Source organism: Chelonoidis abingdonii, chromosome 2 (genome assembly GCF_003597395.2).
Source record: "Chelonoidis abingdonii isolate Lonesome George chromosome 2, CheloAbing_2.0, whole genome shotgun sequence".
Lineage (NCBI taxonomy): Eukaryota > Metazoa > Chordata > Testudines > Testudinidae > Chelonoidis > Chelonoidis abingdonii.
In genome coordinates this window covers 117,947,263-117,965,004 of record NC_133770.1, presented here as the reverse complement: position 1 = coordinate 117,965,004, position 17,742 = coordinate 117,947,263, and positions in this window count along the sequence as shown.

The window sequence follows — 17,742 nt, the reverse complement described above, 5'->3', positions numbered from 1 at the left end:
TATCCACAAGATACTAGATGATGCCTGATACTGCATTGGCATCTGCTACGTTAGAACCCAACACCCAGCAGAAGTCTTACTGATAGCACTGGGTCTCCACACAAAGTGCTGGAGCATACACTAGCAGACAGGAAATTTATAGGATAGAATACAGAGTGGTCCTAATTACAAAGGTACTACAGCAGTGATGCTTGTTCCAGGATCTCACACCATTTCCAGTGAGATCTCCTGTTGGTTTGCAGTATTGTTAAATACTTACCACCACCACCCCACTCACACACATACATATTGTATATAGTGGCTACCTGCAAGCAAAATAAAACATACTAATTGCATTATGTTGTTGCAGGGTAATAGTATAATTAATGTTATCACTGTGTGCAAACGAACCCCTGACAAACATATCACTCTAAATGATCTAAACAGGACCTCTACACTGTGATATATAGTTAGAGCTTACAAGACAGAAGAATGTTGCTGCCAGAGAACTTCAATAACAGACTCTAATTTTTTTTAAATCATCTTAATTTCAGCTTTGTCTGTAATTTTTAATACAGTCCACATGTCATATTTTGGAATCAGATTTAAATTTTTGGATTAAATTAATATTACAAAATAGCAGGTGAAACTGTTTGTGTCAAATGTCCTGGGTAAATCCTGAGGTCCTGCTTCAATTTTTACTCAATTCTGACTCAGGAAAACTCCCACTCCTGTTAACAGGAGTTTGGTTAAGGGCGTGAGCCTGACATTAATGGAAGTCTTCCCATTGGCTCCATTGGCCTTACGATCTGAATCTAATTCAGAGCAGAACAAAAACTGATTAAGGATGTCATTCCTAAGCCTTTTTTTTTAAATCTCCCCCCCTCTTTGATTTATTTACGTTACTAATTTTATGTTAAAGATAATAATTTCTGCAGAGAGCCAAAAAAAGCCAAAACATTTCTAATACAAAAGAGTGACACACATCATTGATTGCATCATCAGTATATGCTCCGGAACAGTGGTTCTCAATCTATTTACCACTGCAGGCCTATCATAAGCATTCCCAAATCTGGACCTTAGCGTCCAGAAATCTGGGTGCCTGCATGAACCCCTCTAAGCTAAATTACCAGCTTAGATTTTATCTCGCTGCCACCATCCAAAAATTCCAGTGTTTTGGCTCACTCTGGTCTCCCCAAAACCTTCCCTGGGGAACCCCCAAGACGCAGATGCCTTGAGTCTACAACAAAGGGAAATAACCCACTTCCCTTCCCCCTCTCTCTCGCCCTGCCAGACCTTTCTCTCTGGGCTAACTGAGAGTTACTGATGCAACTCTTTACATCAGCAATACCAAGAAGCATGTCCTCTCTCTTCCACAAGAGACAACAAAACAAGGAACAGAATGATTTCTATCTCTCTTCCCCTCCACCACCTTCCCTGGTGGCTGCAGAGCTTCACCCTCGTAGATCTAACAACAAAGAGCCATTTCGCCTCCCCTTCGTTCCGTAGCCTACCCAGAGAGAAAAAAACTCAAACAAGTATCCTTAAAAAGGAAAACTTTGTAATAAAAAAGAAAGAAAAAGACATAACAATAAGATCTCTGCATCCAGTTGACAATACAGGGCTATTGGCTTAAAAGCAAAATATGAATAAACAGCCTTATTCAAAAAGAGACACAATTTAAACATTCAGGCACTACACACATGCTAACTCCAAAAAAAACGCATAACAGCCTATGTTTTTCTACCTTTGTAGCTTACAACTTGAAACTGAAGATTAGCAGCTTACAGATAGAAACATCCCCTCAAGGCTGAGAGCCCGACAAAGAAAAGACCAAACTCTCTCCCCTGAGCTTTGAAAAATCGGTTTTCCGATTGTCCTCTGGTCAGGGGTTTGGTTTCCCTTTGTTACACTGTAACAGGTAAAAGAAACATTACCCTACGCTATCTGTTTACGGACAAGGCCGCATATGCAGCTCTCTGTGTGTTTGTGGGACTCATCCCACAAATATGTGTAACTACCGTGGCATGGTCATCGAGGAATGTCACATTGGGCCGCGCTGTGTGCTGATTGGGCCGCAAGTGGCCATGGGCCAGGTTGAGAACACTTCTCTGGAATGTGGATTTAATTTGGACTGTCTTCAAGCATTTATTTACATACAATACCGGTCAGGAGTGGCTTAGGCAACAGCAGGAGCTCAAGTTGCTTCTTTGTTGCGTGGTGATGGTGACTGGATGCTCAGAGGGGGCCCCTATTGGAATGTCTTTTATTGGAAAGCTTGGGTGAACATTTGAGTTGCCTAGCCTTTGATACTGTTTAGTGATGAACTGTGACAGATATTGTTAACCCCATGCAATATCTTGGGGACAACTGTATTAGAATTTAAAAAATGCTTTATGTGGATTGCATTCTATTTCATGTGGGAGCGTTACCACATGCTCCTTCCAGGAACTAAAAACACTGTGTGTGTGTGTCGGGGGGGGGGAAGGGTCATGATTAAGGCAACTCACTGAGAGTAAACAGCTCCAGAGACTTACCACCCTCGGGGGGGGGGGCGAGAGGGGGAGCGGGAGACAGTGGTGGGTGGAGGGGTTGCATATACTTGTTCAAATGGGGTTTTCCAGAGACTCAAACAAAGAGCTTTTGGTGTAAAAAGCTGAGAAAGAACGAACACAAAGTCTTCCTTTTCATTCAACAAACAGGCAGGATCTTGGGTCCTAGGGGAACTCTAACAGTTGAGGAAGGGTTGGAACGACTAACGCCAACCAGAGCTTTATGCTGGAGCTGGGAGTGAGTCTGGTAAGCTCTTAGTAAGCATGTAGGAACTTCCATTGTTTTTAAATGTTTTCTCTGTAATTTTTTGACCCTAAGAACAGATATACTTGATTTGGAAGAGCTGCATGGTAACGTGTAACTGTAGATAATATACTGGTCATAGCCCTCACAGACAAAGCAGAGCTCAGATGCTGGCCTTTAGTCAAACTGTCTTGCTTGGCATATCACAGTGTAAGGTAAGGAGCTGTACAGCCTTAAAACCCCCAGTCAGAAGGGAGTTGGATAAAGATCCCTGCCCAGAGACAGGTGATGGATGGAGTCCTGACAGGGGACTCCTGGAATGGACCATGGAGTGGGGATACATGTGCAATTACCCTGAACCTGTGACAATTACAAGCAAAGAGGCCAGACAAACCGATGGCCAGCCACAGTTGGGAAATATTTTAAGACTGTGGTTGAAACAGAGTTAGATGAAAAAAGTTCTATGGGGCAAGGACTATGTCATCCTATGTGTTTGTACAGTGCCAGCCACAATGGGGCTCTGATGAAGACTGTGGGCTCTGAGTGCTAATGCAACACAAATAATAAATAACAAAAGACTTTAATTTTGACATCTGAACTTTGGGCAGGGATTGGGAAAGTCGGGATTGTTTGCTTTATCCCAAAACAGATCTCTTGAGAGGGATTTTCAAAAAGCCTAACTCTGCTCCAACAGTAATCTTTGTCTTAAGTGGACACATAGTCCTGTGCTAACCTTCTGAGCAGGGATGAGTTTTACCATACCTAAAAAATCTATCCACCTAAGGACTGCCTCTGCATCAGATACTACCTATTTTGACATATAAAAGGGTAAAATACACTGGATTCATTATAAAAATGATTAGCTGAACTGTGCTGTCATTAAAAGTCTGTAAGTTTGAAGGCCTGATTGAGGATGAGTGTCTCTGTTTGATTTGGAGGGAAAAAATTAAGTATAAGTGAAGAAGAATTCTAGAATAATCAATTTGAACATTCTCAGTGGCTATTTGAGATTTTTAGCAGAGCTTAAAGAAGCCTTGCCTCCTTTGGGAATCACAATGCACATTTGTCACATCACAATGCACATTCTCTCAGGCCAGTCTGGAAGGCCTAAGGGCTGTTGCTAAAACGGTTTCTATCTGCCTAGGTCAGGGGATTCCAGAATATCTCACAGTATGGATTACCTAGTAGTGAGGGCCAACATATAGATCACGTCCCATTCTCACCTCCTGTCATATTCATATTAATGAGTGCATTCAGTCATTTGGCAACTACTGTAATAGATTATGTCAGAAAAGAAGACTAAAGACACTATTTATGTATTTTATCTCTATTAAATGAGATGGAGGTGGTTCCTTTCTGGAGGAAATCATGGTGAATATCAGTCTCAAAATGCCACCTTCTTGCAATCTGATTCCAAATGTTGAATTAAGTGAAAAATCCATTCTCACACATATGTTGATATGAAAGGCATCAAATAGTTCAAAGATTCAACTGGAGGTGCTGGATATACTTCTTATACTTGCAGCCAAAACTCTTTCAGGGGCTGGTTGTTGAATGTGCTTCAGGAAAATTCCAAGAGGTTGTCTTCTTTCTAATGTACTTATCACTGTATGGGTCTTTGGGGATGTATTTCGAGATCTCCTTCCAGGAGAATCAAGTTCAGTTTGAATGGAAGGCATTCATTAGCATGGTGAGGAAACCATCCAAAGTAAGGAACTTGTCCAGATTATACTACTTTACCTGCCAAATAAATGATCACTTCAGCCTTATCCTGTACGCTGCACGCTCACTGTCACAAGCTAATTGCAGCTGAGTTCATTCAGTCAGGAGAGAATAGCTGAAAGTCAGCAGTACAAACCATATGAGGTCATCAGAGCATGCAGACAACGCAAACAGGAGGTCTGGCATAAAGTTTGCACTTTGGGAGAGTGTTCAAAGAGGAGTGTCACTACTCTCCTTAATCAAAGATCAATTAACTTCAGTGTGAAGGAGGAGCTACCCGGTTCATCACACAACACAGCAAAAATTGGACAATTCACAGGAGAAACTTTGATAGTTAACTATCTTCAGAGAAGGATCCATAATAGTTTTCAAGTGTCCATCAATGTACTTTGTGGCTAAGGCTCCTCAGGCATCCATCCAATATTTGACATATTTCCTTTGCAGTAATGTGATTTGGCAAAGACTGATATAAAAGGAAGTCTTCCCCAACTTTACCATCAGATTCATATATTACGTAGGTGAGAAGGTTTCACATCAGCAGGGGCACCAAGCAGAATGACAAAGCATGGGCTACTCCTAACTCAGGAAAGGAGTTGCTCTTTCACATTTTCAGGTGGATACTGTTTTGCCTGATAATGGAAATGAATACAGCCACTTGCTTATTTTGTTACCAAATATCACTGGAGCTACTTCTATTGTCATGAAAAATTCCCCTCGAATGTTATCAGATTTGTCTGCCTTTGTGATTGAGTAACTCCTTCCCACCCAACATGTTCTTGTCCCCTATCCCTACCAGCAGCAATATTGGGAAATATATTGTGGCAGTGGTGCGTCCCAAATGTTGGATCCTGCAGCAGTGGCAGGCCCTATGTGGGGTGACCAGATAGTAACTTCAAAAAATTGGGATAGGGGGTGCAGACTAATAGCAGCCTATATAAGAAAAAGACCCCAAAATTGGGACTGTCCCTATAAAATCGGGTCATTTGGTCACCCGAGTCCTATGGGTGGCTGATCCTAGGCCTGTGGTGGCAATTGGTCCTGGTTCTGCAGTGATGTAGCAGTAGATCCCACAGCGACAGTGGAAGTAGTGGATCCAAGGCATTGAGTTGTCCATGATCATGGCGGATCCCATTGCAGCTGATCTTGGTTGGCACTGGTGGTAAGTTCTATGGTAGTGGTCAATAGTTTTGTGGGGGCCAGACCCATGCCAGTGGCAGCTCCTTATTACATTTCTGGTGAGTCAGGGAGGGGCAGGCATGGAGGCAGCTCTTTTCATGAAGCAGCCTCAACAGTGGAAACTAGTGAGAACTCCAGCCATAATATAGCTGGAGCTACGTGCAAAGGAGTAGAATAAGCATTATTATGTATCTCCATGTACTAATGGGAAGAGTTTGGCAGACTACAGTTTGGAATTCACTGCTGCAGATTTTTATAAACATTCATACAATTTGCAAAAAGGACTTATAGATGTATCACCGAAGCAAAGCAAAAACCTCCAGGAACAGGAGAAAACAGGGCATGCAAAACGACTAAATAAATAAATAAATAAATAATCACAAATTCTGTAAGTTTAAGGTTTCTGCCATTTTTGTTACATCCTACAATACTCTGCAAATTTACTATAAAAACCCTTTTGAAAAAATGTCTATCTTTTTTTTCATCTCTCACAATATATACAGAGGTGCTGCTGTCTTATTAATCCACCACTGCAGTAAAGTCTCCCACCAAAAAATAACAACAGCACATCTGGGAACTCACCCCCTTGTGATAGAGTCACTTCGCTGAGGTGTGTACTTCTGAGCTGAATGTCATGTTTAAATGTAAATACTAAAATGTCAAGTCAGTTTCTTCATCTTTTCTATAAAATGATTACATTGAATACAAATTATGGTATTATTGCGTCATTGAGAGCCAGACTGGATCTGACTCTATTGCCAGTATTTCTAAGCACCACTCACTTTAGTATCTAATCACCACTTCTCTAGTAGATACAATAATTAACTTCTGATATATAGACGATGTACCTTGTTCAGAGACACTAAACAAATTATATACGCTAATATGTCTCCACTCTGCAAAGTGAGGGAATGCCATGGGTTGCTTCTAGCATTAAGCCAGGTACTATCTTCACATTTAATGCTGATGGAAGAATTGTGTGGGAGAAGTAATGCAAACAGATTTGCCATGGCACCAAGAACTATGGTTCTTAAAGTAACTGCCAATGTTTAATGTACCATATAATCAGAAAAATGTAGGCTACTGGAGGTAGTACTCTCAGATATTCAGCTGTACTATGTATAGTAAAACAATGGTTGACAGAATCCTCATTCAGCAAAGAAAGGGAAAGTACCACATAGTATTTAGTAATGATTTAAAAATATTACACCAAATCCTTACTGCTTGTGCCTTATCCATTACATTTGGGCTGATCTGGTGCAGGTTAATAACTAATGGTAGAGGAACCTTAAAGTGTTTGGATTCTGAGTTCCATTTGGATGAGCACCTAAAACTTGAGATGACAATCATTCCAGCCTCTATTCCTGAAATTGATTGGGTGGCCTACTCCCATATAGGGTGGGTGGGTGTGGGGAATGGGGGGGGGGGAAGGCAGTGCCATTTTAAAAGAGATTTCTCCCAGAGTGCACCAAGAGATTGTTCACGGTTCTCATGGAAACGGAAGCATGGATTTCACAATACCACAATGTCATCTGGGTGAGTGATTTTAATGTGATGCTTTTGGGATGGTGAGGTTCAACCAGACTCCACTACAACAGCACGAGGAAGTGGTCTACCCAGATTCCCTGTGAAAGACTCAGATTCCAAGCTCTCATGTGAAATTTTCTGTGAGAACCAAAAATCTTATTAGCCCGGGTCTATTAATTGTTTTCCTTGGATTTTAAATGCAGAACACAAAAAAGCTACAGTGTTAGTAGTTTCTGTACTTGATACCTTTGATGCCTTCATCTTCAAAGCACTTCACAAACATAGACTAACTAATCATCATAATGTTTCTGTGAGGTGCTGTAGGTAACTAATAAACTGGCATACAATTCACAATAAACAATTTGATGAATCAAGTCCCATTTTCTGTTTGTGAACTATCCAAAAGCCTGTCCTGATTTTCCAGTTGTGTGCATTATTTGTTATAATTTACTGAATCATTTGGGCAAATTAGTGTATTTATTATCTGAAATTGGCACTGTATTGCTATTGGGGGTTGGTCACCTAAGTCATGTGGTATTTTTGATCCTTGACAAGAGAAGGGCATTTTCTCCAGCAAAAAATTAACTGTGTATTACATTGCTAAAGATAATAGTGGAAGTAGCACTTGTGCAACACGTTAATGATCCTAACCTAAATAATTAATTAGGGTACTCATAGTCAGAATGGAGAAACTTTGGGGAAAGGAGAAAACGAGAAGAGAAAAAAATAGATGTGTGAAAAATATCTATATTTAATATTAGCCTATTTTAGTGAAATTCTCCACATACCTGTTAATTTTGTGTTATAGTAGAAACAAATGATACTCTCATATTTCATCTTTTATGTCAATGGGAATTGCTCTTGGTCTGTGATTGTGAGAAGGGAAAGCTGAAGAAAAGTAAATTAAGAACAGTGGGAAAACCAGGAAAAGAAAGCGAATTCTAGTATTCAACCACTGTGACTTCTGCCTTTTGTTGCTAGAATGTGGCAAATTGCTCATTGTAGATTCTATTGATTTAAGGGCTACATCATCTGTTGACTTCCTGTGCTTAATCAAACTTGAGCCTTTGCATTGTTTTTATCAGTCAAGGTTTTTGCTTGCAGGTCTCAAACAGAAAATCTATTACTACAAGGTAGATGGGGCATTCCTACATCATATAAATATTGAAAAAAGTGATTTAAATGATGTAGATGACTTACTGATTACCCATTATTTATTTTGTTGTTGAACACAAAATGAAGTTATACATAATAGAAGACAACATGACTATTTCCAATTCCTATCTTTTTGTTATTAAATTAAACGTTATATCCTTTTATAGCTTGTCAACATAATAAATGCACACAGGAAATAATTTTGTAAATCACACAAACATTACATATCAAAAAGATATGTGATTAATTATCATTTATTTTAAGGATGTTGCTCTGGATTGATTGCCTTGCTTTGGAAAGTAATTATGTGTGAAATGTTTGATGAATTATAACAATAGGAAACAGACAAACCAAAGCCTAAGGGGAGAAATAAACCAGCAGGAAATAAGCCCATAAAATCAAGTACAGAAAGATAATACAGGAGGGGGAACCTGTGTCTCCATGACAAGTCAGTAGATAAGAGAATTTTGTTAGTCAGTTGACTCCTATTCAGATCACATTGTTATATGCATTATTGCTTGATTCAGCAAAGTACTTTAGCGTGTGCCTAGCTTTAAGAACATTAGCAATCTCAATTGGACTATTCACATATTTTAAATTAGGCAAGTCCTTAAATGACTTGATGAATCAGGGAAGTAGGATGTGACTACCCAGTTTCAGAATATATTAGTGTGGTGATAAACAGAACTCTAAGAGTCACCACATCTGATCATAGATATATATTCTGTTGGTGTCTGTAAAAGAAACATCTGCAAGTTTTGCTCCTTCTGGCTGGGAGCTGATCCAGTGCTCTATTTTGGGAGTTACTTTGCTGCCAAATCAGCCTTAGCACACTACCTCCATTCAGAGCAAGAGATTTCATAGACCCTTTTTCTAAACTGTTTTTTTATTATTATTAAAAGCTGTCTAAAACTGTTTGAATAGCGCTATTAAGTAATTTCACTCTCTTTTGCTAACTATTATAATATTTTAATCTTTAGGGAGAAAGAATTTTTTTTGTAATCTTTGGAGTTCAATCAGATTTTCTCTAGTAGAGCCAAGATAAATCATTATTCTGTATTAAAAGCTGAATTTTTGAACATGCCAATACAGCTGGCATGACATTGGCCTCCCTAATTCAAAGACATTATGGATCATTCTTAATCACAAACAAAAAAGCACAGTTGTGATATGAATCAAAATCTTTTCCCCTCTACATGATTGGTACTTGTCCCACAGTTAAGATTTTGATCAGCTCTACTTTTGCTAAAATTGTTTTGCCTAGTGAGAACTAGGTTTCTAACTAATCTAACGGTCAGCATGTGCCACACTGTTCTCTGACTCCAGAAGAAATTTGGTGTCACAATTCTGTGGTGTGGCAAATGTTGTTAATTATTTAATGGTGATCACTGCTGTGTAAGGTACCAAATCTGACTGGTGAACTAAGCAAACTCCTGTGTTTTCAGTTTTCAAGGGGTCTGGTGTCCAATTTCTTTGGGCTCTCAGTCCCCTTTCCCACAGGTTTTCCTCTATGTATCCAAAAATTCAAAACCAACTTTAGAAAAAGTCAAAGATTATAAATTTCACACGAAAAGATGCAACACTGTAAACGTTACTTGGTGCCTGTTGTGCAATGTGGTTCCTGGTTCAGTAACAACCACCACCAAATCTTTCACTCAGGGAGCTTTTTTCTCCAAGGGTTCTATTCTTAAAGTGTAGAGAGGAGATTATAATCAAAAGAAACAAAATGTTATTATTCCAACATGAAAAAACAAACAGAAAAGACTTACTTCAGGCTACAACTCAGACCTCTAACTCTGAAGACACTTGGTATGGAAATTATGGACACCATAACCATGGAACTTCACTATATTCTCAGGAGTGTACACACTCTGTGTCCTGGCATTTTGGCTGATCGATGTGAGGGGGGACAGTGTACAAGATCCCTTTACGATTGTTTACTTCCATAGGATGCTAACAGGATGCACAAGTATTTCAGTTGTTCTGGGTCTTTGTACATGGTCTGTGAGTGAGGAAGACTCATTGTACATCCCCCCAGTAATCCCATATACTCAGGCATAATCTAGCCCTAGTTTTCTAACAATATTATAAGACATTTGGGATACACCTTGAATGAAAGATGTTATATAAGACCCTGCAAAGTCCTGAGAGCCTCTAATAATAATAATAATAATAATAAAAAATACCACCTAGCTCTTTATGATACTTTCATCAGCAGATCTATGAAGGGATGTGCTCCCCACATCGGCCCAGAGAACAAACTGAATTAGGCAAGGTGAGCCCAATCAACCAATTAAGCTGCAAACTGGGAGATGTAGTTCATATGGAGGGTGCTAATTAGGATAAAGATCACCTCTGAGGGAACAGATAGGGCTTTTATAAAGCCAGGAGGCAGTGGCACAGTGTGGGAGGTGGCAGGGAAGAAACCTATAGTCTTTCTCCCTGAGGTAAATCAGAAGGAAGGAGTGCAGAATAAGAACCTAGGAGGAAGGGCTGACCTAAATAGGCCTAAGAGAGAGGGGTCTGAACAAAAAAGATGGAGAATGCAAAGCTTTGAGAAGTAGGGTAAGAAGCAGTCCAGGAATGAGAGCAGTAAGGTAGATATAGCTGCACGTCTTAACTGCTTGCGGTAGGGCCCTGGACTGGAACCCAGAGCAGAAAGCAGGCCTGGGGTCCACCACTGCAGAGTGGTATTGATAGGGTCAGTGAATGGAACGGCTGCCTGACTCACTGCTGGAGTGACATAGGGTAGTGGGTGTGAGGACTCCCTAATGCTGCTTGTATGGAGAGTCTTGGAAAGATTCTCCAGAAGGGGAAATCAGAGTTTGACCTACTGTGACACACTGTACCTCAAAATGGCACCCTGTACCCCCATATTCCACATTCATATGTGGTTGTAGTGTTTCATACAAAGCATGCCATGTAAGATATCATATGAAAGGTCATGATCTGCTGAAACCCATTGTTCTGTCCAAATATGTATATCATTAGTGTGTATAAAGTTATGAGATTTTGCTGTATGGTTGTTACTGCAATATGCTGTAAATTTGCTAATGACATACAAAGGACCCCTGCCCAGAAGGGTGCTCCACGGCCGTTAATCAGCAGGGGAGTTGTAATCAAGAGATTTACAATTCAATGACAGTTGTTCAAGCACATTGGAGACTGCTCAACTCTGTGACTCAGTTGCACAAGACCACCCCAGAGGGATTGCCAGTCCAGTAACTCAGCAAAGCCCACCAGGACATGTCTGGGTAAGTGTCTTTTAGGCACTACGGATATAAAATAGGAGAGTGCGGCGTCATGCTTGGCCTTTCTCCTCCCGCACCTATGGAGGAAGCAACAAGGACTCTGAGGAGATTGGTACAGACTTCAGGGAGAAGTCTGTGTATGAAGGGCTGTAACATCTAGTGGGGTTAGAAAATTGCTGATCTAAATGCTGTCTAGTGTAATAAGGTTTAATATTTAGATTGTGCACTTATCTTTTTTTTTTTTTTTTTTTTTGGCCTTTTTTTCCTTTTTTTTTTTTTTTTTTTTTTTGGTAGCCATCTCTGACCTTTTATGCTTACTACTTATAATCACTTAAAATCTCTCTCTTTGTAGTTAATAAATCTGTTTTATGTTTTACCTAAAACAGTGTGTTTTGGTTGAAGTGCCTGAGAAATTTCAGTTCAGTTACAAAGGCTTGTGCATGTGCACTTTACATTGAGGAAGGGGCAGACTGGGTAATAAACTTGTACTGGTCAGGCTTCTAACCAGGGCTAGATAGTACAGTGCTGTGGCGTAAGGCTGAGGAACTGGGGGGAATTGGTTGGACCCTCTCTATTGTTAGTTTATGAGTGGCTGGGAGAAGCATTCATGTAACTCGGCTGGATGCGTCCCTCCCTGTGGATGTCTCTGTAAATGCAGTGCCTGCTAGAGGTTTGTAACTTGTCACAGCATTACAGCGTGTGAGGAAGCCCAGGTTGATGGGACAGAGGGCTAAGCTGTCCCACAGTTCAGGTTGCACCCCATGGATCCTGTCACATCTACCCAGAGGGCCAAGTTGTGAAGCAGCTGTATTGTCACTCCATGAGTGGAAGGAGAGTGAAAGAAAAGAAAGGTGGTACTGAACTGAGTGGCACTATTCCCCAGAAATGCCAGAAGGAGGTGTACCCAGTGGTAAATACAACAACCAGTGACAAGATCTCAAAGCACATTACAAAGAAGGTCATTTCCATTATCATAGAATCATAGAAGATTAGGGTTGCAGGAGACCGCAGGAGGTCATCTAGTCCAACACCCTGCTCAAAGCAGTACCAGCACCAACTAAATCATCTCAGCCAGGGCTTTGTCAAGCTGGGCCTTAAAAACCTCTAAGGATGGAGATTCCACCACCTGCTTAGGTAACCCATTCCAGTCACCCTCCTAGTGAAATATTGTTTCCTAATATTCAACCTAGACCTCCCCCACTGCAACTTGAGACCATTGCTCCTTGTTCTGTCATCTGCCACCACTGATGACAGCCGATCTCCATCCTCTTTGGAACCCCCCTTCAAGTAGTTGAAGGCTACTATCAAATCCACCCTCATTCTTCTCTTCTGCAGACTAAACAACCCCAGTTCCCTCAACCTCTCCTCGTAAGTCATGTGCCCAAGCCCCCATATCATTTTCATTGTCCTCCACCGGACTCTTTCCAATTCCTTCTTCTATAGTGGGGGGCCCAAAGCTGGGTGCAATACTCCAGATGCAGCCTCACCAGTGCTGAATAGAGGGGAATAATCACTGTGATGTTGCACTCTATATGTTTTTGAAAATATGAGTATAAGTGTAAACATAACATAACTGGAATACGCTTTAGGCTAGATATGCCATGTAACATATCTTTGCAAAGGTTATGATCTACTGAATATATTCATCCTATTTGTATGCATGTATCATTTTTATATCTCAAGTCATGAGCATTGGCTTTATGCTTGTATCTAAAGTGTTTGGTGCAGGAAACACATAAGGAAGATTTGGTGAACATATTGCGAAAGAACTATTCAAGTAATTGGGAGCACTTAACTAACAAGGACTTTGGGAGATGCCAGTCCACATATGAGCTTTCCTGGGAACGTTCAAATTAACATGTAAACAATAGCATCAACCTGCAAAGAGCTGAATCATTCATGGACACGTGACTTGCCCAGGTGGCTACAAACTCCATCTTGTTGCTGTGATTTTGCACAGAAGAACAAAGGGGTTTCTGCCCACAAGAGAGAGAATATAAAAGGCCCTGGAAGTCTCTCCATTTTATCTTCAGCTGGATCAAGAGGTGGCCTCTCCACCCCAAAGAGATGCCTGAAAGAAACTGGAACAAAGGACTGTAGCTACAGGGGTGAGTGATTGCTGGACCCAGGCCATAAACTACAACATTGGCCTGAAAAGGATTGAACCTGAGATAACACCTAGGGTGAACAGTTAGTATTTGTAACTAGGTCCTTAGTGTATTAATTTAGCTTTACATATTTTGATTTATTTTACTTAGTAGCTTACTTTGTTCTGTCTGTTATTACTTGAAACTACTTAAATCTTACTACTTATTCTTAATAAAAATCACTTTTGTTTATTATTGAACCCAGAGCAAGTAATTAATAGCTGGGGGAGCAAATAACTGTGCATATCTCTCTATCAGTGTTATAGTGGGTGGACAATTTATGAGTTTACCCTCTATAAGCTTTATACAGAGTAAAACGGATTTATTTGGGGGCTGGATCCCATTGGGAGCTGGGTGTCTGGGTGCTAGAGACAGTAACACTTGCTAAGCTGTTTTCAGTTACATTTGCAGTTTGGGGTCTGTGTTGCAGTTGGCTTACATATCTGGCTCAATCAGGCAGGGTTGTGGAGGCCCAAACTGGCAGAGAAAATGGGCTCAGAAGTAGGTCTTAGCATGTCAGGTGACAGTCCCAAAGGGGTCATTGTGACCGAACCCATCACAATCACTTCCCTCAATCTGCTGGCAATGTTCCTACTAATGCAGCTCAATATGCCATTAGCCTTCTTGGCAACAACGTCACACTGCTGACTCATATCCAGTTTCTCATCCACTGTAATCCCCAAGTCCTTTTCTGCAGAATTGCTGCTTAGCCAGTCAGTCCCCAGCCTGTAGTGGTACATGGGATTCTTTCTTCCTAAGTGGAGGACTTTGCACTTGTCCTTGTTGAACCTCATCAGATTTCTTTTGGCCAATTCTCTAATTTGTCTAGGACACTCTCGGCCCTATCCCTACCCTCCAGCGTATCTACCTCTCCCCCAAGTTTAGTGTCATCTGCGAACTTGCTGAGGGTGAAATCCATCCCATCATCCAGATCATTGATAAAGATGTTGAATAAAACCAGCCCCAGGACCGACCCCTGGGGCACTCCGCTTGATACCAACTGCCAACTAGACACTGAGCCATTGATCACTACCCATTGAGCCCGACAATCAAGCCAGATTTCTATCCACCTTATCCCCAGTGAGGTGCTGCTTATGTCTCTGATGAAAGTTCCTGAGCTATGTAAAAATCTTATTTGATTAACTAAGTTAGTTGCAGTTGGGATGATCATGGTGTTTCTTCTTTTAAATTTAAATGACTTCCAAATAAGTTTTCAAGGCACCTGCTATAGAATAAATAATAGGAAGAGTGTGACACTGAATATTTCAGTAGAGTTTGATCAGAAAACTAATCATTTAGATTTCAAGTTCTGTTAAAAGTGTTATGTGAACAGGCAGAGGAAATTGTAACTACAGTGTGTGTCTCTATTCTGTGAGTGGCTGATCATATTCTACTCCCCACTGCAGACAGTGCATGTTGCGAGTATCTAGAACCTTGTAGGAGATTATAAGAACCCTAGAGGTGACCCCATAATTCACATGCCGTCCTCCCTTTGATGCCAGAAGGAATTTTGGCATTGATTTAAGGGGAACAGCATTGAGCCTATAGAAATCAGATTTTAGGGGATGGAATGAACAATGGTGTAAGAAGAAGAATGGGAAGAGATAGTATTGGTCACATGGGTATGGCATGGGAAAGTGGTAGTGTTAAGGACAGACTATTTGCAGGTGTACAAGAGAAGAGACTGCAACACAGAATCATAGAATAATAGAATATTAGGATTGGAAGAGACCTCAGGAGGTCATCTAGTCCAATTCCCTGCTCAAAGCAGGACCAACACCAACAGTTGAAGAGAAGTGCGGGAAGAAATATTGTCTGCAAGTGAATGAAAGACATGGCAGCAGAGACACAGCAAAGGTATAGCTATAGGAGAGGGAGGCAGAGACAGTAAGGGAGAGAGACTAACAGCTTGACATCTGAGATGAAAGGGCTCATGTGACAGGTAGAGAGGAGGAGCTCTGGAAGCATAAGCCAGAACCTAAAAGAAAGTAAGCAGGCCTAAGAATAGTTGTGTATGGAAAACTGTATTAAAATTGTAAGGTATCAGTTTAAAGGCTTGTTTTTTTTCCTGGTCCTGCTTTCAGGCAAGGAGCTCTGTAGGGAAGCATGAAATATGGCCCAAGCAGCAGTCGGTCTGGAAGGAGCCTGTCTAGAGTAAGCTGGGGTGAATTGTGTCTCTCTGCCTTAGGGAACAGCCTGTTTTCTCTCTCTCTCTTTGTTTTTGATTCTTTTATATTAAAAGTCTGGATTTTGAGAATTAAAATGGTACTACATTGCAAAATGTCCAGCGAGAGTATATTTTTAATCTAACTTCTTTGTGTGTATGCTGTGAAACATAACAAGGAGTATCACAGATCTGAAAGATCTTTACATTCTAAAGGGCTAAGGTGGGTGAGGTAATATCTTTTCTTGGACCAGCTTCTATTGGTGAGGAAAACAAGTGTTTGAGCTACATAAAGCTTCTTCTTCAATGAGCTGTAAGTCTGAGATTTGTTTTAATAATGTAATTTTTTGTAATCTCACAGATACAAACTAATTATTAATTTAAAACTAGACAATGCTCTTCTTACTCCTTGGGTTATTTTCTCTGGGGAAAAATATTTCCTCAAAACTTTAAAGGCTTAGCAAACAGCGAAAATTCTCATGGATCTCTTATGACAATTTGATGTGGAGTTTATTAATTTTATGTGCTCCTGCTCCCATATGCTGTGAACAAAATCAGTAGAAATGGACTGTGCATGTTTGAGGGCAGAATTTGACTTGAAATTCAAAACTAATTAGAGCTTAACTATTACTAAATATGAAATCTATAAATATTTAATATTATAATAAATATTCAGTGGAATTTTTGCCTATGTTTTAGGTAAAGACAGAAGGATTTGGTCTATTAATGAAAATAACAGTATTATAATACTAACTTACCTGTGCTTTTTAATTTAGTTTAGTTTAGAGAATTATCTTATAAACAGAAAGCACACTCCTTTAACATGAAAATATACTGTTTCATAGTAAGACAGGGAAAAAGTGTTTAAAATTAAAATATAAACAAAGATAGATCTAGAGAGTCATTACAAATGAGAATCTTTAACCTGGAGCAGCTAGTCCTGGAACCCACAAGGGAAGAAACAATTCTTGATCTTGTCCTAAGTGGAGAACAGGATTGCTCAGTAATAGTGGTTACAATAATATAATTAAATTTACCGTCCTTGGGGTCAGGGGGAGGAATAAAAAAGAAACCCAAGAAACAGTAGCATTTAACTTCAAAAAGAACTATATAAAAATGAGGAAGTGAGTTAAAAGGAACAATCACAAGAGTTAAATGCCTGCAAGCTGCATGGAAACTATTAAAAAACACCATAATAGAGGCTCAACTATATACTCCAAATAATAAAAAATAAAAAAAACAAGAAGATCGAAAAAGGCCACCATGGCTAAGTAACAGAGTAAAAGAGGCAGTTAGAGGGAAAAACATCCTTTAAAAACTGGAAGTCAAATCCTACTGAGAATAATAAAATGAAGCATAAATTCTGGCAAGTTGAATGTAAAAGTATAATTAGGCAAGCCTTAAAGAATTTGAAGAGCAACTAGCAAAAGATATAAAAATGAACAGCAATTTTTAAACTACATCAGAAGCAGGAAGCTTGCCAAAGAATTAGTGGGGTCAATCTAGGTGCTAAAGGAGCACTCAAGGAAGACAAGGCTGTTGCAGAGAAACTAAATGAATTTTTTGCATCTGTTTTCACTGCATAAGACGTGAGGAAGATTCCCACGCCTGAGTCATTCTGGAAAATTACTTGCAAAAATGTTCAGCTGAGAGAGCGAGAGAGAGAGAGGGGAGTATAACATCATTTTACCCATGTTAAAAATTTCTGGTGACCTTTTCTTTAAGCTCTAGCACCTCCATGCTTTGGAGCAAGGGACTTGAGATTCGATGAGGAGCCCAAAAAGGGAGATTAAGGTAGATAGATTGGATGCAGAGCTGGGAGGGG